We start from the raw sequence: 22,070 nt of genomic DNA on the forward strand, positions 1-22,070 counted from the left end.
TTAAAAAAATAAAATTTTTTACTATCTACACATCGTTGTTGCCCAATGTTTTGATTGCTTCCTTTCCTATCATCATCGCTGCCTTACTTGCTCATAGAATTTTCCTCAGGGTCCAGTGTGATAAAGGAAAGCAAAGCAACTTGGAGAATGTCAAGACATGACATATGATACTTACTGTTGGTAAATTAGAATTGGCCTGTCTTGGCCACCTCTCCCAGCCACTTGCACATACCTCCCCCCGCCCCGCCATACATATGCTCCTTGTTCTGGCCTCAGCAGCTGCTTCCCACTCAACTGATGTGGCTGAGCTGGGAGGTTAGTCCTATTCTGTCACATTCCTGGCCTGGGCCAGGGCAGATAGGCCCACCAGCTATCCACACAAGTAGGAAGGAGAAAGAATCCATTATCACTATGAAGTATTATAATACAGAAGTATACAGAGTAAAATGTAAAACTCCCCATTCACCAAACCTTAACCCACATTGCCAGTGGCACTCCCCTCCTCAGAGTGACCACTGTTGTAAGTCTGTTGTAACCTTTCAGACTTTTCTGTACACATATGTGTTATGTATAGAGATATATGTGTATATGTACATGTATGTAAATAAAAAAACAGAGTATGAATGTAATCTACATACATGTAATCATACTGTTATAATTTGTTTTGCAACTTTCCTTTTTCACTTAAAAATTGGACTTTTCCATATTAGTATATAATAAATTCCTCATGCTTTTAATTTTTTTAATGTTTATATCTGAGAGAGAGAGAGAAAGAGAGAGAGAGCATGCAAGTGGGAGAGAGGCAGAGAGAGAGGGAGATACAGAACCTGAAGCAGGCTCCAGGCTCTGAGCTATCAACACAGAGACCAACATGGGGCTCGAACCCACAAACTGCAAGATTGTGACCTGAGCCGAAGTCAGACACTCAACCAACCGAGCCACCCAGGTGCCCCTATTTCCTCATACTTTTAAAAGCTTGAGAAAAATACTATCGTTTTTAGACAGCTAGGCCTTCTGACTAGTATATTTCCCACTATCCAAAGGTCAACAAACTATAACCCGCAGAGGTAAATAGAGCTGACCCTTGAACAATGTAAAAGGTTGGGGCACCAAACTGCTCCCACTCCCACCATCCAATGCAGTTGAAAATTCAAGTATAACTTCTGATACCCCAAAAACTTAACTACTAATAGCCTGTTGACTGGAAGCCTTACTGATTAACATAAACAACTGATTAACACGTCTTTCAAGTTATAAGTGTTAATACTGCAATCGAACAATAAAGTTAGAAAAAAGAAAATGTTACTGAGAAAATCAGAAGGGAGTGTATTGTGTTTATTGAAAAAATCCACATATAAGGGAACCCAGTGCAATTCAAACCCATGTTGTTCAAGGGTCAACTGTAGTTGCAACTGCACAGCCTGCAAAGCCTGAAATATTTACTACCTGGGTCTAAATAAAATAACTCACACTTAACATCTAAAGAACAGTTTCTTAATGGAGACTAACTGTTATCCAACTGACAAGAGTATGGCTACGTTAGACTCATTTGAAATGAAATTTACATGGAAAAATAGATCTGGTATATAAGTTTGAAGAAACAAATCTAAAATGCTTAAGGACACATAGGTGGCTCAGTCAGTTGAGTATCCAACTCCTGATTTCAGCTCAGGTCATGATCTGAGGGTAGTGGGATGGAGCCCTGCATTGAGCTCCATGCTGAACATGGAGCCTGCTTGAGATTCTCTCTCTCTCTGCCCTTCTCACATGTGCTCTCAAAAACTTAAATACACACACACACACATTTAAAAAATAATATAAAATGCTCAAATGAAGTCAAAAGACATCCCTCTATCTCTCTGCTTCTGGGCTGAGATACTACCTTAATGAATTTCCAATGCGTTATTCTTCATCTTTTTTTTCTCTTTGATTTCAACTTATGGGAAACAGACCTGGATCCTAATATCCTTCATTGACACTGATGAGCAATGGAGCTCTCACTCACACACTACAGTATTAGTATGAAATCAAAGTAAGCTCCCTCAACTCTGAACACCCCCCAAAAAAGCCCCCCCCAACACGACACAACACGATTATCTATCCTTCTCTTTTACTTGTAGAAGCAGCTAAGCATTTCTAGAATGTCTAGCCAACTGCTAAGAGCTAGGGCCCTGCCCTTTGTGGGAAAGGAAGGCCGATCCTTGCCTCTAGAGCCTATCCCTCTGAAGATCCAGGCCATGAAATTATAGCATTTCTATCAGAAATTTTAGGTCATCCAATTTCTATAGTACAGAAAGGGAAAGTGCCATCACTCCAATTTTGTAAGTGGAGAACTGAGAGTAACTTGTCTCCTTTTCCATTTCTAGACGTCATTTTAGCAAATAGGGCCTCTTAACAGTGACCCCTCCACACACACACACTTTCTCCTTCCATCCTCTCCCAAATTTTGATTTTAATATAATAATGGCAAAGAAGCTATCATACCCTTCAAGGAAGTTAATCTAGTACTTAAATAAAAAATTATCAAAGAATACTATATTTTTCTCCTGCAAGTGAGGCTTTTTTAAAGTGATTCTCTAGAAGGAAATTTGGCAATATATATTAGGATCCTAAAAGATGTTCATATTCAGGGGCACCTGGATGGCTCAGTTGGTTGAGCGTCAGATGCTTGGTTTTGGTTCAGGTCATGATCTCATGGTTTGTGGGTTCGAGCACTGACCCTGCAGAGCCTGCTTGGGATTCTTCCACTCTTTGCCCCTCCTTAGCTCATGCTCTGTTTCTCTCAAGATAAATACTTAGAAATACGTATTAAAAAAGTATTACAATACGGTTTAAAATAGAAAAAACCGAAAGCACTATAAAAATCCTATATGACATACTACTATATAGCCATTATACATATTTATAGTTTCAGCTGCATTTTATTTATTTTTTTTTAATTTTTTTTAAATGTTTTATTTATTTTTGATACAGAGAGAGACAGAGCATGAGAGGGGGAGGGGCAGAGAGAGAAGGAGACACAGTACCAGAAGCAGCCTCCAGGCTCTGAGCTAGTTGTCAGCATAGCGCCTGACGCGGGGCTCAAACCCACCAACGTGAGATCTGACCTGAGCTGAAGTCGGAGGCTTAACCAACTGAGCCACCCAGGCGCCCCTCAGCTGCATTTTAAATTTATATGAATTTATAAATGAAAATAATGGTAACGGGAAAAAAGCAGAATAAAAATTATAGGTAATGTATGACATTAGACTATGCAAAACAGAAATATGCATAGGCACAAACCATTTGAAAGGAAATACTAAAACTGGAATAAGTGATTTTCTCCAGATAGAAGGGTTATGGATGGTTTTAGTTTTCTTCTTTATACTTTCCTATATTTTTCCTGTTTCTACAATGGGTACATACTACTTTTCAATCAGATTCAAAAAATGTTTTTGGTTTCCACTGTATAATCGAAAGTTCACCCTTTGTAAGAAATTATCCTCAAAGAATTAGCAGAAGTAAGGAACTCCCTCCCCCAAAACAACAACAACAACAAGAACACCAACAAAGAAACAAGCAACTCACTAATAGGAAGACTGTGCAAAATGTACATGCCTAAGAAAACCATTTTGAGGGTGTGAAGAAGCTCAGTCTAAAGGCACACTGCTGAGACTCCTGGGTGGCTCAGGAGGTAAAGCGTCTGGCTGCTGATTCTGACTCAGGTCATGATCTCACGGTGCATGGGCTGCACTGACATCATGGAGCATGCTTGACATTCTCTCTCTCTGCCCCTCCTCTGCTCGTACATGCTCTCTCTCTCTCTCTCTCTTTCAAAATAAGTAAATAAACTTTAAAAAATAAATAAAGGGACATTGCTGACCATTTCCTGCCTTCTTGCTTCTGGAGCTGCTTTATGTAACTGAGGAATCAAGTTATATTGAGACTCCTGACAAACCTTATACTCTAGACCCAGGACCATCACCTTCTCAACCCTAAGATCTAAGACCTTATACTTAAAGAAAACAGACCAAGACCTAAGTGACACGGATTGGATCGTGTTCTTTCTCACATCAAAAACATTCAGGGGGTGCCTGGCTGGCTCAGTTGGAAAAGCATACGACTCCTGATCTTGGGGTCATGAAATCGAGGCCCACATTGGGTGCAGAGGTTACTTAAAATAATTAAAGTATCTTCTATCTCAGGAACACATTTCCCAAACATGGCAGGCATTTTCCAAGCTCTGTGCCTTTGCCCATGTGTGACCTCCTTCAAAATGCTTTCTTCTAAACCTACTGAAGTCCTAGTTCACCTTTTATAAGCTGGTTCAAATGCCTTCTCTCTTCAGATGCTCTCCTTGTTCCCCCAATTCAAAAACAACTGTTCTTTCCTCTATATATCCCAATATTGCTCGTTCTTCTGCACATTTTACTCCTCTTTGGGTCTACACTAGCTGCAAATATGTTTCACTTGACTAAGCTTCTAGAGAGAAATCATTTCATCTAGCTCCATTTCAGCACAATGCTTGCACACAGTAATACCAAATAATGTTGTCTGACTCAATGACAAACAACTGGCCCTAGTTTAATGGATTCTTTCAGTGAAGCAGGCCAGTGAAGCCAAACTCTCTAATTTAAAGTCACATATCTAGCATGAGTGAACAGGAGAAAATGTCATGGATCTGCCACTTTAAGGGGACTGGCAAGCTGACTGTGTTTACACAATCCTAATTAAAAGGAAAGGGCACTAAGGGAAAGAAGAGAAACGGAGAGTTAAGAGATATGGATTCTACAGGTCACCACCTCCTCCTCCATTTAGAGTCCAAATCTTCCAGCCTAATGCGTTTACCAAACAGCCTATTCTCTCCTTGAGGTCACTATAGGATCTAAGTGTCAAAAAGCAACTGATTAGACCACTTTCTGTCCAGCAACTGCCTGGGCTCTTGGCCATTCAACTCTAATTGTGGTTACCTGGGGCTTTTTCTCTAAATGAATCCCACTGCACCAATCATTAAGAGAATCCCTTTAAAGAAAGGCTTGAAATTAACCACAGCAGGGAACAAAATCTCTAAATCTCCTAAATCACAATATCCACTGTCCATTTTGATGAAATTCACACCCACCTCCTTCAAACAATAGGTCCTGCCAGGGAATGATTTCTCCCAGACCAGCATGTCCTGTGATTGTTTTTCAGGAGAAAGTTCCTAGTGCCTGCCTTCTCATTAAACAGCTACTTCATGTTTGATCACTCAGCTGTGACTGCATGTAGAGCGCAAAATCACTGTAATTTAGAGGCTAAAAAGGAATTCCACTCCTACTCCTAATCCAAAGTCAAGTAACTTAGAATAAGAGATACTTTCCCAGCTCAAATTTCCTTACGCTTACCTGTTTTCAGATCTAGAACTCTTAGCATGTAACTTGTTCAGTATCAAAATGAGGAAAACAAGGTCTAGAGTAAGAAAGAGAATTACAAAGGCACCTGGGTGGCTCAGTAAGGTGAGTGTCTGACTTTGGCTCAGGTCACTATCTCACGGTTCTGTGATTTTGAGCCCTGTGTTGGGTTGTCTGTGTCAGTACAGGGCCTGCTTTGGATTCTCTGCCCTGCTCTCCCTCTGCCCCATCCCACCTGATCTCTCTTTGTCTCTCTCTTTCAAAGTAAAAAAATACAGGGGCGCCTGGGTGGCTCAGTCAGTTGAGCATCTGACTTTGGCTCAGGTCATGATCTCACGGTTTATGGGTTTGAGTCCCACGTCAGGCTTTGTGCTGACAGCTCAGAACCTGGAGCCTACTTCCGTTTCTGTGTCTCCCTCTCTCTCTGCCTCTCCCTGCTCAGGCCTTGTCCCTTTCTGTCTCTCAAAAATGAATAAAAACATTAAAATTTTTTAAAATAAAAAACAAAATAAAAACATACATGTATATTAAAAAAGAAACAGAATTACAAATGATCATATAGTGACAGAATGTTTTGACCCTGCTGCCTAACACCTTAATATACTGACTAGTTATCAACAAGACCACCAACAAGATTCCCGGGTACATCAATCAACCTAATTGAAATGAGTTCAAGATAGGCTGCTTTCCCTCTTCCCATCCCTCTGCCCATCTTCACCCTTTCTCAAACCCAACTGCTGACCAAAAAATAAAAAATAAAAATCAGTGGAGTCACTGATATATTTTTCCCAAAAAAGACTGTTTCCACCATCCCATCTCTTGGATTCTGACATGCTGGTGAGCGGTGCTAGAGCGTGAAGAACTTGTGACTGAGTCTTCTGGAGGTGGGATGGCAATGGATCCTCTGCTACAGTGTCCTACAGCGGCACGTTCAATCCTTTCTAGCCCCCAACACATCTGTGATTTGGGAGGACTACCATGAGAAAGGCTAGTTTTCTCACACTGTCTAGTCACCCTGACCTAGAAGCAAGCATATATGCACAGTGAGTTTGAAGGAAGGAACAGGGGCACTGGGTGGTTCAGTCGCTTAAGCATCCAACTCTTGATTTCAGCTCAGGTCATGATCTCACGGTTCATGAGTTCAAGCCCCGCATCAGGCTCTGCACTGGACAGCATGGAGCCTGCTTGCAATTCTATCTCCCAATCTCTCTGCTCGTCCCCTACTCAAACTCACTCTCACCTTCTCTCTCTCAAAAATAAAATAAATTAAACTTAAAAAAAAAAAAAAAAGGAGAGGGGTGCCTAGGTGGTTCAGTCAGTTAAGTGTCTCACTTTAGCTCAGGTCATGATCTCACGTTCCTGAGTTCGAGCCCCACATTGAGTTCTGTGATGACAGCTTGGAGCCTGGAGCCTGCTGCAGATTCTGTGTCTCCCTCTCTCTGCCCCTCTCAAGAATAAACAAATATTAAAAAAAATTTTTTAATTAAAAAAAAAAGAAAAGGATGGGGCACCTGTGTGGCTCAGTGCAATAAGCATCTGACTCTTGATTTCTGCACAGGCTGTGATCTCAGGGTTTGTGAGTTCAAGACCCACATCAGGCTCTGCTCTAACAATACAGAGCTTGCCTGGGATTCTTTGTCTTCCCCTCTCTCTACCTCTCCCTGGCTCAAGCTCACACTCTCTCTCAAAATAAATAAACTTAAAAAAAAATTTTAATAAAAATTTAAAAAATAAAGGAAGTGACACCGTTTTAAACAAAATTTCCAATCTTATCAAATGAAAACCATAGGAAGTTATTTACTTATTCTAACAATATCATTGCTCAAAATATTTAGGAAACACTCTTTTGGAAACTTTAAGGTCTGCTCTACGTGAGATACACACAAAAATGAAGTCTTACTGTTTTGTAGTCACACCTCATTCTTCACCAAAAAATGAAATGCCTTGCTTGACTCTTTGCCTTATACCATCTTTTGGCTGTGAACCCACCAAGCAAGGGTGAAGATTTGCTACTTCTGAGGATATTAAAAAAATTGGCTTAGAAGCCAAAAATATTCTGAGCATTGGCAGCATCACCAGAATACAAAGCCTGAGAACACAATTACTTTGAAGAGGATAAACTTACAAATACTGTTATGTGTCCTACAATTATAACAAAGGGGACGAGATATGTGCAATATATGCCACATGTTAAACTATTACATTACTTTACTGGTTTTTTTCAGTTTTTATTTATTTTAAGAGAGAGAGAGAGACAGCGTGAGCGGGGGAGGGGCAGAGAATGGGGGAGAGAGAATCCCAAGCAGACTCCACACTGATTAGCACAGAACCCAATGCATGGCTCAAACTCATGAAACTGAGAGTCCGATGCTTAACCGATAGAGCCACTCAGGTGCCCCTACTGTTTATTTTTGAGAGAGAGGGAGAGAGAGAGAGAATCTGAAACAGGCTCCAGGCTCTGAGTTGTCAGCACAGAGCCCAACACGAGGCTCGAACCCACAAACCTCGAGACATGACCTGAGCTGAAGTCAGACGCTTAACCAACTGAGTCACCCAGGTGCCCCTATGTTACTCTACAATCACACATTATGTAGTCATAAATTTTGGTCCTAGAAGAAATCTTCCATATCATATAATCCAAACTGTTTATGTTTATATATGAGAAAACTTCGATCCACAAGGTTAGGTAATTTGTCCCTGGTCACACAACTGGTCAACAACAGTCAGGATTAGCAACCCAGTCACCCTGACTTCTACAATAATCCAGAAACATATCCTAATCCATATTCCTCCTATTTCTGTGTTCCTCCCTGCTGTCTTTCAAAGGGAAAGGAAATAACTTGGGACACTAACGCATACCAGAATGATTCTGAAACCCACTAGCTGAGAAAGAATGGCTTACGACTTGTATCTCTCTATAACTGCCCCTACAAGTATAAGCCATTGTTTAGTATGTAGCTCACAAGAGTTCTGGATAAGGGGAAACCTGTGATCACTTCTCCCAACACCAAGAATATGTTTATTAAACCTTTCTCCCTGGGTGGCTCAGTAGGTTGAGCATCAGACTTCAGCTCAGGTCATGATCTCACGGTTAGTGAGTTTCAGCCCCACATCAGGCTCCCTTGCTGTCAGCCTGTCAGTGCAGAGCCCACTTTAGATGCTCTGTCCTCCTCTTTGCCCCTCCTCCACTTGTGCTCTCCCCAAAATAAATATTTTAAAAAACAACAACAAAAAAAACAAAAACTCTTCCTACCTTCTGTAGTAATCCATGTGCTTCAAGTCATTGAAAGTTTACTATGAAGAACACGAATCAGGGAAAAAGAAAATAGTAAAGCTTCTGTTCAGGAAAAAACTGACCTATGAAAAAGCAAAGAGAGGACAGAAACCATCTTGAACCTACCTCCTGGGGGACAGCTTCCTCAAGCCTGGACAAGATCCCTGGCAGTCTGGCTTAGAATTAGCCTCTACCCAGGGAAGGGGCAAAGGGGCAGGAAAGCTTGTTCATTCTCCCATCCCACCCACTGTTGGTCAGCTCAGCTTCATATCACTCTGGGCAGCCCCAGCATTCTGTAGATCAGACAGCAACCGGAAGCAAAGCCACGCAGCCTAGGTCAACGGGGTGAGTCAGTGGCAGAGCAGGAAGAGTCACTGGGGCAGAAATTCTGGCCTCCTGTGGCAAGACTGCCAAACCACACCACACCACACCCCTACCCCCACCCCAGTCAGCACTTGGAAGGCCCTATTATGATTCTGGTCTCCAAACCAAGACAGGTCCTTCCTCAGGAGGCTCCATACCACTCTCACTTCCAAGTTGTTTCTCTTCCTCAAAAACCTTCCATGGCCTTCTTCTGTCTAAAGTATCATATCTAAATTATTTGGCTTAATTTTCAATGCCCTCCATAATGTGGCCTTAAGTCATTTATTCAACCTTACTTCCTACTATTCCACAGTGTACACTCTGAACTAATCAAGCCAGTCTTGCCACTTCTCTCTGCATAAGACTCTATTTCTCATTCCCATGCCTGGAGTTATCTAGCAGAGGTAAATCCAAACACCTTCAGGAGTCAGGCAGGTAAAAGGAATAGATTCTCCAGTGAAGCATGTGGCAGAACTATGGAGTGTTGTCCAACCTAAAGGCATTCAAATATTTTATTACTTTTTATTAGTTTATTTTATGTTTATTTAAAATTTTTTTAATGTTTTTTATTTATTTTTGAGAGACAGAGAGACAGTGTGAGCAGGGGAGGGTCAGAGAGAGAAGGAGATACAGAATCTGAAGCAGACTCCAGGCTCTGAGCTAGCTGTCAGCACAGAGCCCGATATGGGGCTCGAACCCATGAGCAGTGAGATCATAACCTGAGCTGAAGCCGGATGCTTAACCGACTGAGCCACCCAGGCACCCCTAATGTTTATTTTTGAGAGGCGGGGGAGAGGGAGGGAGGAAGGGGCAGAGAGAGAGGGAGACAGAAGATCTGAAGCATGCTCTATGCTGACAGTAGAGAGACCAATGTGAGGCTTGAACTCACCAACTGGGAAATCATGACCTGAACCAAAGTTGGATGCTTAACCTACCGAGCCACCCAGGCACCCCAAGGCATTCAAATATTTTGATTAAAATATTTATGCAGTTCTTCACTTTGAGTATCACAATAACTTCTTAAATAGTTATTAATATTCTCCCTAGGTTGCAAGTGAAGACACTTTCCCAAGGTTAGGCAGCTGGCAAAATTCTGGGCATCATCTCTGAAGCCAAAGCAAGAGCTCTAAAGTATTAGGCTTCCCAGTAGTACAACATCATAGAAGATACAACACTCTAAACTCTGAAGAGGAAATTCATTTTTCATGATAATACATACAACTTTAATAGTGGGGTGGAAAACCCAAAGAGCAGCTTATCTAACCACACACTCCAACTATCTCAAATTCTATCCATGTTCCTCTCAAAGTTTTTCCTAGTTGTTCCAGGTCCTACTGAGTTCCCTCCTCTCACAATTCCTATAGGACTTACAGACTAGATAACACAGTCAAATGCTAAATTACATACAGTAATGCAAAACTGAATAAGTCCATGTGTTTTCTAGCTTCACTAATCAAACTACTGTATTAACCTATCTAGTTCTACTAAAAATGTTTCACCTGAATCTAATGTGGAGGAGATAATCATACAAATCCAAATTAAGACATATTCTAGGGGTGCCTAGGTGGCTCAGTTGGTTAAGCATCCAATTCTTGGTTTTGACTTAGGTTATGATCTCACGATTCATGAGATAGAGCCCCACATCAGGCTCCGTGCTGACATCAAGAAGCCTGCTTGGGCTTTTCTCTCTCTCTCTCTCTCTCTCTCTCTTTGCCCCTCCCCCACTCACTCTCTCTCAAAATAAATAAATACACTTTAAAAAAATCTGCAAAAATCTAACCTAAACTCTTTAAGAATATCAATGTTGTGATAGATTAAAAGAGCCATTCAAGATTAAGAGACTAAGGAATGACAAAATCATGATAACTAAATGCATGAATGATCCTTCACTGAAGGCTGATTTGAAAAAAAAAATCTGTAAGACACCACTGGAAAAATTTGAGATGTCTGAACAAGTATTGTACTGGATGTACAATCAATCCTAAATTTCCTGAGAGTTAGCTGTATTGTTATTATATAGGCAGATATCTTGTTTTTAAGAAACACTGCTGAACTATTTAGGATGAAGTAACATGATCTTTGCATCTAACAGTCAAAAGGTTCAGAAAATGAAGCAAGGAGAGCAAATGCAGCAAAATGTTAACAACTGGTGAATCTAGGCAAAGAGTTTGTTATATTTTTCTTGTAAAGTATCAGTAGGTTTGAACATACACAAGAATATATATTTAAATATTTCTAATTCCTATAAAGTATCTATAGGTTTGAACAGCTGGTGAAGAGGGAAATCCTGTATTGCACATTTCTTTTATTTTTTTTTAACGTTTATTTATTATTGAGACAGAGAGAAACAGACCATGAGTAGAGGAGGGGCAGAGAGAGAGAGGGACAAGGAATCAGAAGCAGGCTCCAGGCTTTGAGCTGCCAGCACAGAGCTCAACACAGGGCTCGATCCCATGAACCAGAAGATCATGACCCGAACCGAAGTCAGATGCTTAACCAACTAAGCCACCCAGGTGCCCCTGTACATTTCTTTATATATTCACCTTTTTGAGAGCTAAACAGGCACTCATTGCTCATTTGCTCTCTGCCTAAGGAAACTGAGCTTTGGAGGTCACAACCAGACAAGTTCACTCTGCAGCAATTCACAAGGGGTAGAATAGCAAACCCTTAAGGAACAAGAGGTTTTCCTCTAACTCATACCATCACACCACATGGAAGATAGAAAAGTAGGTAATCAAAGCTATTATTATCTTACCCCTCACTAAGGCCATCCAGGAGTGAGACACCTGACAAATGCCCACTGTATGTGGGCAAAATACACTTGCTACCCACACAAAGGACCAAGACCTAGGGTCACATTGCATTTACCTTGCCATAGGGTACCAAAAACTTGACAGCCTGTGAAAGAAGTGTGTCTGACCAGTCACAGGAAGGTACCCAAGTGGTCAAATATACAAGCCTGAAATATACAGTCTTTACTTTTCACCATATAAAACTTGTCCTCAATTGCAGTAAGGCAGAAGAAATCTAAATCTGCAAGCTTCGATCACTGGCATTTCCTGCATTGGCTGCAAAGAAATCAGCCCTTAAATAGGACAGAAAGGGCAGCTGACACAGCTGTCAACCCAGGCCTCAACCCAGGAGCATGCTGTGCAATATGCCCTCTTTCCCTTCTACAGCCACCAGATCATTTTACTTCTGCCAAGTGGTCCCTTATTAGGACAACTGATTGCCCAATGGCCAACCCGTAACCTCGACTCTCTCTTCCCCTCACTGACAGCCAAAATATCTTTCCAGATAGCTCCTCCTCCAATTTAGCAGAAAAAAATAGCCAAACTATTCCCCCTCAAACCTCCATGAGCTGAAGATCTATAGTATTACACAGAGCTTATTTCTCAAGCCTACCATTTTTAGTGTTTTTACCAACGACAGAATGAAAACATAGAAAGCCTGCTTGTCAAGCTTTGGAATTATAAACTATGAAGGACAGAAAATACAATGTTTTTAGATTTGATCTGGCAAAAAAAAGAAAAGGTCTCAACAGTTCTGACTTCGATGAAAGTAACAAGATACAATTTAATAGGACTAAATATAAAGGCTTGCATTCACAATAAAAGATATCAACTAAACTAATACAAGATGGTAGAGACCTGGTACAGCAGTTTATATTCAAAAGGCTGCCTTTAGGCCTTTGGGGTCGGGGCGGGAGCAGGCTGCCTATGATGGGAGGTAGAAGAGAGACTGTTACACTCTCAATGAACCACGAATGTAACACAGCTACCCAAACCATCAATGCAGGCTTGGGTTGTGTTAGTAGAAGACAACTCTGTGCCCCACCTTTAAAAAGCAAAGTCAGAGTCCACACAGATGAAGAATGAAAATAACTGTGGTGAAAGGTCTAAAAGTCGTATCATAGGAAATGTGAGAGAAGAGCTACAAATGTTTAGCCAGGGAGAACACGAAAATTTTTTCAAATATATGCACACTTGTCATGCAGGTGAAGAGAATCTGCAAGAAGACAAAACCAGAACTAGTGAGTGGAAATTACAGAAAGAGAGAGTTTGGTATGACATAGGGAAAACCTTTCAGCATAATAAGGAAGTTAAGAATGCGGGTTATGGAGCCCAGAATGCTTGGATTAGAACACCAACTCCACTTACAGACTATATGGCTTTGAATAGATTGTTAACTATTGCTATAATAAATCAGATAACCTGAGAATATTCCCACTAAATATGCCTGGAAATGCTTAGAAAAATATAATAAATATCCTTTTAGATTGTGCCAATTGAGTTACACACCTACCCTGTTACACTCTGCTCTGTGACAATGGGGCTTGGACTCTGCCAACCTATTACACCTTTGCCAGCTGGCTCTGTTAGGCTCTGTCAAGAGGAGGTGCTAAAGGGAAAATGCAAGGCAGGAACTTCCTCCCTTCTATGGCTGGCCATTTCTTGACAACAGCAGGTGGTTCCTTCCCACTTCTTGCTCAACTCCCAGAACCAGCCTTGCTGAGCTCCCTCAGAGGCACCATCACCATGTGGGCAGAGCTCAACCAAACCTGGCTCCTCGAGGCCCTTCCTGGGAGCACCTGAAAAACCAGCAGCACCAGGCAATGCCCTCTCCTCAGACAATCAGTTCCTCCAGATCCCTTCAGACTTACAGGCTCTGAGAATTCCAACCTTTCTTCCCTTTGTTTTCCAGTCCTAGATGAAGTAGCTGCTAATGCAGTTATTACATCAAAGTTACTTTTAAGATTCCCTTTTTGCTTGTTTGGCCCTCCAGCAAGGGTATAAACTAATTCCCTTTACTGAGTTCACTTTTAAAATAGCTATATGTGGTTTCTACTTTCCTGATTGGATCCTAATTGATACATAGATAAACTGAGCTCACAAGAAAGGGAAATACCATGAAAAGTGACTTGACAGCATAGCTGTCGCAGCAGTGTAAACAATTTATAACCACCTCATTGTCCAGGAGACAGATTTTGAGCCTACAAAGAGCAACTAAGATCCCTGTACAAAGGCTAAGACATTCAATAAAGGCAGACCAGGAGGGGGACAATCTGTCCAAAGGGAAATAAGGAAGCTTGCCTTGCTCACCTAGTGAAGTGGGAGGAAAAAACCCTCCTAGGAATCCAAAACCATACTCGTTTTGTTGCCTAAGCTTGTGGCCTGCAAATCTACAAGCAAAGAAAAATTACATACATTTTGGTCCCACGTTGGGAATAGCCTTGAGTGCCCAACAGAAGCAACCACAAAGCTGCTCCAGAAGACATATGAATAGCCAAAAAAAATGTGAAAAGATGTTCAACATCATCAGTCATTAGGAAAATGCAAATTAAAATCCAGAATGAGATAATACTACACCTCCATGAGAATAGCTAAAATTAAAAAGGCTGACAATACTAAGGTGCCTGAGTGGCTCAGTCAGTTAAGCATCCAACTCTTGATTTCCACTCAGGTCATGATCTTACGGCTAATGGCATAGAGCCTGCTTGGGGTTCTCTCTCCCTCTCTCTCTGCCCCTCCCCTACTTGCACTGTCTCAAATAAAATAAACTTTTTAAAAAAAGGCCGATGATATCAAGTATCAGAAAAAAATATGAAGCAAACAGAGCTCTCACATACTAAAATGGTGCAACTACTTCAGAAAATTGGTAATTTCTTAAAAAGTTAAACATATACCTGCCATACAACCCAGCCATTCCACCCTGAAAAGAAAGGAAAATATACAAATACTCAAAGATTTAGACATGAATGTTCACAGCAATTTCATTCACAACAGCCAAAACCTGAAAACAACTCAAATGTCCATCAACAGTGAATAATAAGCAAAATTACATGATATAACCATACAACAGAATACCACTTAGCAACAGAAAGGAACGAATTACTGATATATGCAACTAAATGGATAAATCTCACATGCATGATGCTATGTGAAAGAAACTAAGCCCAAGAAAACAGTCTGTATGATTTGACTTCTAAAATTCTAGGAAACGCAAATCAATCCACAATAGTTACCAAGCCAAGGGGAGGAGAAACATGGACTGTAGAGAATCACACAGAAATTTTGGGGAGTGATGATACTGCTCCATATTTTGATTGTGGCAGCTTTTATAAGTGTATATGCACCTGTCAAAACTTTTTACTATAAATAAAGTTTATTGCACATAAATTATCCATAAGCAAAATTGACTTAAAACAAACAGGGACAGGGGCACCTCGGTAGCTCAGTGAGTTAAGCTTCTGACTTCAGTTCAGGTCATGATCTCATGGTTCCTAAGTTTGAGTAGCGTGTTGGGCTCTGTGCTGACAGTTCAGGGCCTGGAGCCTGCTTCAGATTCCGTGTCTCTGTATCTCTCTGCCCCTCCCCAGCTCTTACTCTGTCTCTCTCACTCAAAAATAAACAAACATAAAAAAATTTTTTTTAAATAAACTAAGGGACAGAGTACAGTGGGGAAAGGACAGAGAGAGGGAAACACAGAACCTGAGGCTCCAAGCTCTGAGCTGTCAGCACAGAGCCTGACACGGGGATCAAACTCACAGACCACAAGATCATGACCTGGGCCAAAGTTGGTCACTCAACGAGCTGAGCCACTCAGGTGCTCCAGGACTGCAAATTTTTTACAAAACTTATGTAACATATGAAATCTCAGCCTGGGGAATCACTATAAACCCCCATCAGGATAAAATTAAATCCATACCATATAATGAAACTGTAGAACACAAACAAGAGATCTTTAAAACTGAGAAAAATGCAGGTTACAAACAACAAAATGATAGTTAAATTGGGGGCAGGTTCTCAAAAGTAACCCAAAAAAAGCCAGAATTTCAGTAAATTAACATTTTCAAAATGCTGAAAATATTTGGAAGCCTAACACCCAGCTAAACTCTCAAGACTGAAGAGGAAATAATGATGTTTCCCAGGAGAGTTTTTACCACTAAATGGCCCTCACTGAAACATCTGAAAGATATATTCATCTCTTTAACACAAATGGAACAAAGTGCAAGAAAGAATAGTGACAAAACAAATAGTAAACATATAAGGGTAAAATTAAAAACTCACTGACAGCCCAAAACAATACTGTTGGGGCGCCTGGGGGGCTCAGTCGGTTAAGCACCGACTTCTGCTCAGGTCATGATCTCATGGTTTGTGAGTTCAAGCCCCGCCATCAGGCTCTGTGTTGACAGCTCAGAGCCTGAAGCCTGCTTCAGAGCCTGTGTCTCTGTTCTCTGCCCCTCCCCGACGCCCTCTCTTGCCAGCGAGCTCTCGCGCTCTCACTCAGAAATAAACATTTAAAGAAAAAATTTTAAACATGCTATTGTTAAAATACAACAATTATATCACTTAGAATTGTTCAATATTGAAACAGACTGCCTTTGGGAGTAATCTAGTTCTTAGAAGTGCTCATTTTTGAGTTCAGACAGCACCTTTTGAGAAGAGTTTTTAGTATACACTGGGTAAGAGGTTGAAATAAATGACCCCCAATATAGATACTGACCACCGGGTGTTATCAATTAGACACACCTGTCAAAACATTCCTTGATCAGATCTGTTTAGCCACCTGTGGCAGGGCTTTCCCCCATCCTAACAGTGCTAGAATTCAAATATTAGTTCAAAGCATTCTTCTCACCCCCATATTCCATAAATAAAGAACACTCTACATAGAAATGCTTCTTATATGAGCTTTCAGGTAAGATCTTCTAGCTTAGGAGGAGTACGGCTTTGGCTTTAGATTAAGATTCAGGAATTACAATTAGTCATCATTTGCTTAAACTTGGCCCAAGAAAAAAGTACTTTGGGAGCTTTTACAGACAAGTATGTGCTTCTACCTCTACAGGAGGAAATACCACACAGGAACAGAGAGGGAAGGAATACATACACTAATCCCTGCTGACTGAAAGCTATCTTACTTGACCTGAATGTTCCCTCCAGGTTCCCATATATTCACAGCAGTAAAGATCTCCACAAGGTAGCCCCAGTTCCCTGACCATCAAGCTTTTTGCCCACATGAGTAACACACATGACAGTCCAGGACTTTGGAAATACAGGACCAGGCAACAGACAGAGAGAGAGGGAAACACAGATCAAAGCAAGTAAATGTCACATTTTTAGAAGGCAGCCCCATTCCTGGCAAAAAGAATACAGAGGTTGAAAAGCCACTAAATGAAGACAGGAAAGCCAGGCTCCTATTTCCTTTCAGTTCATGAAAGCTCATTCGTTGCAAGGCATACATTAAAGGCCCTGACATGTCTCACTCTTGGCTGCCTAGGCATTTATGTCCCATAAAGGGACAAAAGACACTGCCTCCACCTAGAAGGACAAACATGCAGACACTCTTCCAATACCAGATGAGAAGTACTCCCCCAGAGGTAAGGAAGAGGCGCACCCAGAGGAGGGAGCATCAAGCCTTTAGGTTCTTTCCCACCCACAACCTTCACAATCATTTAGTCATAAATTTGCACTTTCTAAGATGTTTCCATGAAACAACTTACCTCATTTGACCCTAAGAACAACTCACACACAGCCCCCACACAGCTCCTTACCTCCCTCCCCTATTTAAGCCAACCTTCAAACACTCCAGTGCAGCCAACTGCGCACTAGCTATGTAATCCCGGCCAAAAAACACTATACAATACCCCCTATTCCCTACCTCTAATAAAGGCTAATAGAAAAATTAAGAATATTAAAAAGATGATCCATGTAAAGGGTGTGGCACAGCGTCTGAAACGAGGTTGGTGCTCTGAAAATGTTTACTACCAGTATTACTACTGCTATTGTTAACAATAATAGGTGGAGACTTTCCTGAGACCTCTCGCTCACAAGCCTTTCAGAAACACGCGCTACGCTGCACCCGGGTCTTCACACAGAATTCCACGGACACGCCCCCCAAACAGCACCTCCCGCTATGCACGCCGGCACCTCCCCTCAGAACAAGCGCCCCTCCTCACAAACCTCAACCCCGATAAATTCTCCCCAGAGTAGGTTATGAAGGAGGCTCTCCCCCTCGCACCCGCCTCTCCAGCACCCGCTTTAGGCCTGGGCATCCCTGCGGCCGCCCAGACCGAACGCCGGCCGCCAGCCCGCGCCAGTTACCTGGCCGCGCGCTCCCGCAGCGCCTCACGCTCCCCCGGGACCGTCTTCGTCGCGGACTCGCGCCAGTGCTCTGAGCGCACAATTAGTTTAAACTATGGCCCCGCCCCCTCGCACCACCCTCTGATTGGCCCCTGTCTGCTGGAGTTCCACGCAAGGGCACGCTGCAGGACCCGGGAAAAGGAAGTGTGAGGACCACTGGGAAGTGAGAAGGGTGTCACTACTTCCGGACGCCGGTCTCGACTTGAGAGCAAAGAAAACTACAAATCCCGGCACCGCCCGCCTACGGCGAACTACAACTCCCGGTAGGCATCACGGCAGCACTTTCGGCGCTAGGCCGAGTCACAGTGCGTAAGGTGGTTACTATGGAGTTGGGCGGAGAGGTAGTGGGACTCCGAGCTGGAGGGAAAGCAACTGCGGGTGAGTCGGGAGGGGAAACAGGTAGTTCGCTCTAGGAGGTAATTCGCTCTCCAAGGAGAGAGGAGGAACACACAGAAAGATTAAGGAATTTTTTTTCTCGGGGACCTGAGACACCCACCACACACACCCTTTACGCCCTTTAGCGAGACACCACGTCCATAGGGAATAGACCAGAGCGGAGAGGGGAGGAAAGGGCGCCGAGATATATATTCATAAAGATTTGGGTGCCCTTAAGAACATCCCCCATCACAAACCTGGGCCCCCCTAATACGAATGCCTCAAATCCCTGACACTGGGAGATCTGAAACGCCCTCAGAAAATGGGTTGGTTTTTCCTTTGATGAACTGAGACCTCTTGAAGACATGAGTGAATCACAGGCCCTAATACTGGAGATGCATGAGGCTTGAACTGTCCCTTTCCTTACAAAAAGGAAGATCATAGAATACAGCTTCCTTCTGAGAGTCAGCAGCATCTTCTCACACACAGTCATTAGGGGTCCTGCCCCTAAATTACCTTTTCTCCCTTCACCTCCACTATGGTCCGTTTCAGCGCTCTACTGTTAGAGTTTCATTCCTTTTACAGTCTTCACGATGGATTACGTTTGGCAACTTATCCAGCACTTTCACATCCAGTCTCTTTTGGGTTTTGTGAGTCAAGGATATTTATCCCCATTTTACAGATTGGAAAACTGAAACCCAAATAGGAGCAGTAACTTGCTTGAGGCCACACACAAGTTAGTGACAGCTTAGATCCCAGTTGCCAACTTCCAGCTGGAGTAGGTTAAACTGCCTCAGGGAAAAGAAACCTTTAAGGCCTACATTGGGGTATTTACACTTAACATCAGAATGAATCCAAATCCTTCCCTGAGAGCTTAAATGGGGAAAAGGATCTAGAGAGACTGAAGGCAATGGGAATCAAACAGATTTGACAAAACTAAACAGGAAATAGTCTGGCTAAAGCAACATCCTCGTCTGATGCTGCCATGAATAGCTGACTTCTGGCTGGCTCCTAGGTGGCTGGTCCACTTACTATCTTACAGTCCCTCCAGGCTTGGTTCTAGGCCCACTTCACACCTCTGTATTCTCTTTGGTATTTTAATCCATCTCATTTACCACCTGCATACAGATGTACACAAGTGTGTGTCCCCAGCTCAGCACTCACCTCTAAGCTCCAGATCTATATAGCCAAATACCTCTTCAACATCTTCATGTTTCTCAAAGACAACCCAAACTCAACACGTCTGCAACTGATCACTCTCTGTATTCCAAACCTAGACTTCTTCCCATGCTCTCACTTCTGCCCAACATTACAGAAGCCAAAAACCCAAGAGTTATCCTTAACACCACTTCTATTTCGCATCCATCACAAAGTTTTGTCAGCTCTACTTCCTAAATCGGACTTCTTTCTGGTCCTAGCTACCATCACATCCTTCCTGCCTTCCCTCCCAGCCATTTTGCATGCTGCAGCCAGAGTAGTGCTTCAAACCACAAAGATGATTTTGTTCACTCCCCGCCACCCCCATTTAAAAACATAACTTGTGCCTTGCATCTTAGCATCAAGCAGCATCTCAGCCAGGCTCTTGTCTATCTCTCCAGCCCCCAGTCTAACATATATATCCTTCCCTTTCTCCTCTCCAATTATATGGCCTTCTTTGAGGTCTTCAAAATTTCCAAGTAATCTCTCACCATAGAGCTTTTGCACATGCTGTTATTTCTGCCTGGAATGTTCATCTTTGCCCCCTGCTATAATTTATACTTCTCCTTCAGTTTTCTCAATCACTTCTTTAAAAGGTCTTCTCTGCTCAGACCAGGTCAGATCCTTCAATTACACAAGCTCATGTCCCGCTCCATTATAGTATTATTCATTGTTGCCATTTTTTCTTTATTTGTGTTTTTAAATGTTTCTTTTTGACAGGGTGGGGGGGGAGAGAATGAGAATGAGAGACAGAGAGAGAGACCGAGGACTTGAAATGGGCTTTACGCTGACAGTAGAGTCCAATGTGGGGCTCAAACTCACGAACCATGAGATCTGACCTGAGCCGAAGTCAAATGCTTAACCAACTGAGCCACCCAGGCACCCTGCAATTTTTTTTTAATGTTTATTATTTAGAGAGAGAGAGCACACACGTGCGCAGTGGAAGGAGAGAGAGAATTCCAAGTAGGCTCCATGCCATCAGTGCAGATCCCTATGGGGAGTTCAAACCCATGAACTGTTAGATCATGCCTGAGCCGAAATCAAGAGTCAGATGCTTAGCCGACTAAGCTACCCAGGCAACCATCATCGTTGTGATTTTTATGTACTGATTAAGCACCTACTACTTGCCACCACTCATAGGCATATGAGAAAAAGATGGTTCCTGCCCTTGTGGAATTTATGGACATACAGACAGTAAGCAGATAATCTTAGTATTATGAGTGCTACCTTGGCAGTAAGTATAGGGTGTTATAGGAGTTCAGAAGAAATTTCCACATCCAGATTGGGGCATACATATAGGCTCCTCAGAAAAGGTAAAACCTGAGCTGAACCATAAAGAAGTAGCAAGGCAAAAGGAGAGAGATATTATGAGCAGAGGAAGGCAGATGTGTGGCAGCCCAGGGGCAGGTGCAAGGAACTTAATTCAAGTATGTATTTAGCTGGACTGCAGAATTAGAGATGAGGAGAAGAGATGGCAGTAGAGAGGTAGGCAGGAGCAGGGTTGAATCCTGGGCTTCCCTATGGCACCTAGGAGTATAACCTCCCACTAGATCATGACATTCTTTGATTTTTCTTCCACCTGTAGTCCATGAACAGAAACCCTCTCTAGGTCAGGCCATTTCATCTCTTACCAGATCTCATCTGATTATTCCCAAAGCTTCTTGTGCCATCATGCTGCTACTTACCTGGGAGGGAAGGAATGGTCTATCAACAAATCAAACTCCAATTGTTACTAAGTTCCAGAAACTGAAAAAAAATTTTCATCAACTTGGGATTGGTTAAAGTTAAATTAATTAAATAAAGTAGGATCCACACAAATTCTGTGAAATATTCTGCAGTTATTAGAAGGGTGAGAGTCTATAACATTTTTTAAAGTTTATTTGAAAATTTATATTTTATTTTTAAAGTTTATATTGGGAGAGGGAGAGAGAATCCCAAGTAGGCTCCACACTGTCAGTGCGGAGCCCTATGTGGGACTCAGTTTTGTAAACATTGAGATCATGACCTGAGCTGGAACCAAGAGTCAGATGCTTAACAGACTACCCAGGCACCCAGGGAGTCCAAAATAATTTAAAAAGAAAAAATACATTGTTAGCTAACACTGCAAGAGCAACCGTATTTCGGTATAAGTGCATCAAATCAATATGTATAATTTAAATTTACATAATGTTGTATGTCAGTTAACCCAGTTATAAAGTAGAATTTTAAAAGTACATTTACAAATAGACAGTAAGTGTTCATTTTAAAATGCTGCATTTAAAATGCAGCATTTAATATAGCTGAGAGACTTGGAAACAACAATAAATGTGTATTGTTTTAAGCTATAGGTTTTAAACTATGGTTTTGGATGGT

At 42.1% G+C, this 22,070-nt stretch overlaps 1 protein-coding gene across 4 annotated transcripts in view; it reads right to left on the reverse strand.

The window, feature by feature from the left end:
• Positions 1–18,158, reverse strand: part of NUMA1 (nuclear mitotic apparatus protein 1) — a 72,757-nt gene extending 54,599 nt beyond the window's left edge. The window contains exon 1 of one of the 4 annotated variants that reach the window (XM_029914538.1): positions 18,108–18,158. The gene's annotated coding sequence lies outside the window, so the exon portion shown is untranslated. Of the gene's footprint in view, positions 1–8,769; positions 8,889–18,107 lie in introns of those variants that run through there. The other 3 variants (XM_029914545.1, XM_029914537.1, XM_029914544.1) reach the window with 3 other exon arrangements.
• Positions 18,159–22,070: the final 3,912 nt, after the last annotated feature.

Source organism: Suricata suricatta, chromosome 11 (assembly GCF_006229205.1).
Source record: "Suricata suricatta isolate VVHF042 chromosome 11, meerkat_22Aug2017_6uvM2_HiC, whole genome shotgun sequence".
NCBI lineage: Eukaryota > Metazoa > Chordata > Mammalia > Carnivora > Herpestidae > Suricata > Suricata suricatta.